At 41.0% G+C, this 2901-nt stretch overlaps 1 non-coding gene across 1 annotated transcript; it reads right to left on the bottom strand.

The window, feature by feature from the left end:
• Nucleotides 1–661: 661 nt before the first annotated feature.
• On the bottom strand, nucleotides 662–736 carry Trnas-cga (transfer RNA serine (anticodon CGA)). Its single transcript has one exon. It is a non-coding gene; the product is annotated as a tRNA-Ser (tRNA).
• Nucleotides 737–2901: the final 2165 nt, after the last annotated feature.

Here is a 2901-nt window from a genome sequence, read left to right as displayed (position 1 = left end):
CGAAGCTCTTATGCAAGCTGTACTTCCAGGAACATAAACACGAAAGATATTTGAGTATAGTGTCTAAATTCAATTCCATATCGTTTTACTTCATTCTCGTATCGCCGGGTTCGAGCCAGTTGCCTGTCTTCAGATCTATTGCTAAATATTATTTTATAATTGCAATTAGGGCAAATTACAAATGGTTTAAAATTTAAGTTCAGAAATCTTGAAGACCCCTAATGACTTGGATGGAGTCGGATTATCTAACAAACATCATCTGCCGCCGCATTCAGCACACTGACGGCGGCGAAATGGACACAGCAGAGGAAACTTCGCCCTGGCACGGTAGTAACTCTACGAACGCCAGCTAAGATGAAGAGATGAGAAGTTACGAATTTACTACGTTTCGTTTAAAGTATAGTGATATTAAAGTTCTGACTTTTGTATGTCATGCTTACTGGCTCTATGATCGCCAAATGAAAGGACGAGAAAATATTTTTGGATCTTTTAAAGCTCTTTTCAACTTTTTAATTATAATGTCTCCATCCATGTTTCATTTGATACTTTCAGGAACATCCACAGAGGGCACTTTCGAGCGCTACAAACTTGCGCCATTAGGACGCCTATAAAATCGTTTAATAAATGTAATAATTGAAACTTCCTGGCAGATTAAAACTGTGTGCCGGACCGAGACTCGAACTCGGGACCTTTGCCTTTCGCGGGCAAGTGCTCTACCAACTGAGCTATCCGAGCACGACTCACGCTCCGTTCTCACTTCTGCCCGTACCTCGTCTCCTGCGTTCCAAACTTTACAGAAGCTCTCCTGCGAACTTGCAAGGATCCCAGGAGAGCTTCTGTAAAGCTGTGAGGACGGAGCGTGAGTCGTGCTCGGATAGCTCGGTTGGTAGAGCACTTGCCCGCGAAAGGCAAAGGTCCCGAGTTCGAGTCTCGGTCCGGCACACAGTTTTAATCTGCCAGGAAGTTTCATATCAGCGCACCCTCCGCTGTAGAGTGAAAATCTCATTCTGAAATTTAATAATTGCTTTATAAAGTTCTTTCAAACTATTTTAAAGGTACTAAATTCCACTTCAGCGCTTTATGCCATACAGGGATATTCAAAAAGAGGCAACACATTTCAAACATTTATTGCTTCCTAACTACAAAAGAAGAATGGGTAGCTCTGAGGGATGTAGTAGTGAAGGCAGCAGAGGATAAAGTAGGTACAAAGACGAGGGCTGCTAGAAATCCTTGGGTAACAGAAGAAATATTGAATTTAATTGATGAAAGGAGAAAATATAAAAATGCAGTAAATGAAGCAGGCAAAAAGGAATACAAACGTCTCAAAAATGAGATCGACAGGAAGTGCAAAATGGCTAAACAGGGATGGCTAGAGGACAAATGTAAGGATGTAGAAGCTTATCTCACTAGGGGTAAGATAGATACTGCCTACAGGAAAATTAAAGAGACCTTTGGAGAGAAGAGAACCACGTGTATGAATATCAAGAGCTCAGATGGCAGCCCAGTTCTAAGCAAAGAAGGGAAGGCAGAAAGGTGGAAGGAGTATATAGAAGGTTTATACAAGGGCGATGTACTTGAGGACAATATTATGGAAATGGAAGAGGATGTAGATGAAGACGAAATGGGAGATACGATACAGCGTGAAGAGTTTGACAGAGCACTGAAAGACCTGAGTCGAAACAAGGCCCCCGGAGTAGACAACATTCCATTAGAACTACTGACGGTCTTGGGACAACCAGTCCTGACAAAACTCTACCAGCTGGTGAGCAAGATGTATGAGACAGGCGAAATACCCTCAGACTTCAAGAAGAATATAATAATTCCAATCCCAAAGAAAGCAGGTGCTGACAGATGTGAAAATTACCGAACTATCAGTTTAATAAGCCACGGCTGCAAAATACTAACGCGAATTCTTTACAGACGAATGGAAAAACTGGTAGATGCAGACCTCGGGGAGGATCAGTTTGGATTCCGTCGAAATGTTGGAACACGTGAGGCAATACTGACCTTACGACTTATCTTAGAAGAAGGATTAAGAAAAGGCAAACCTACGTTTCTAGCACTTGTAGACTTAGAGAAAGCTTTTGACAATGTTGACTGGAATACTCTTTTTCAAATTCTAAAGGTGGCAGGGGTAAAATACAGGGAGCGAAAGGCTATTTATAATTTGTACAGAAACCAGATGGCAGTCATAAGAGTCGAGGGGCATGAAAGGGAAGCAGTGGTTGGGAAAGGAGTGAGACAGGGTTGTAGCCTCTCCCCGATGTTATTCAATCTGTATATTGAGCAAGCAGTAAAGGAAACAAAAGAAAAATTTGGAGTAGGTATTAAAATTCATGGAGACTATGTAAAAACTTTGAGGTTCGCCGATGACATTGTAATTCTGTCAGAGACGGCAAAGGACTTGGAAGAGCAGTTGAACGGAATGGACAGTGTCTTGAAAGGAGGATATAAGATGAACATTAACAAGAGCAAAACGAGGATAATGGAATGTAGTCAAATTAAATCGGGTGATGCTGAGGGAATTAGATTAGGAAATGAGACACTTAAAGTAGTAAAGGAGTTTTGCTATTTAGGAAGTAAAATAACTGATGATGGTCGAAGTAGAGAGGATATAAAATGTAGACTGGCAATGGCAAGGAAAGCGTTTCTGAAGAAGAGAAATTTGTTAACATCGAATATAGATTTATGTATCAGAAAGTCGTTTCTGAAAGTATTTGTTTGGAGTGTAGCCATGTATGGAAGTGAAACATGGACGATAACTAGTTTGGACAAGAAGAGAATAGAAGCTTTCGAAATGTGGTGCTACAGAAGAATACTGAAGATAAGGTGGATAGAGCACGTAACTAATGAGGAGGTATTGAATAGGATTGGGGAGAAGAGAAGTTTGTGGCACAACTT

The sequence above is a fragment of the Schistocerca gregaria genome, chromosome 5 (assembly GCF_023897955.1).
Source record: "Schistocerca gregaria isolate iqSchGreg1 chromosome 5, iqSchGreg1.2, whole genome shotgun sequence".
In the NCBI taxonomy this organism is placed as follows: domain Eukaryota; kingdom Metazoa; phylum Arthropoda; class Insecta; order Orthoptera; family Acrididae; genus Schistocerca; species Schistocerca gregaria.
The sequence above is the reverse complement of the archived record's forward strand: the minus strand, read 5'-3'. Positions and strand labels throughout refer to the sequence as shown.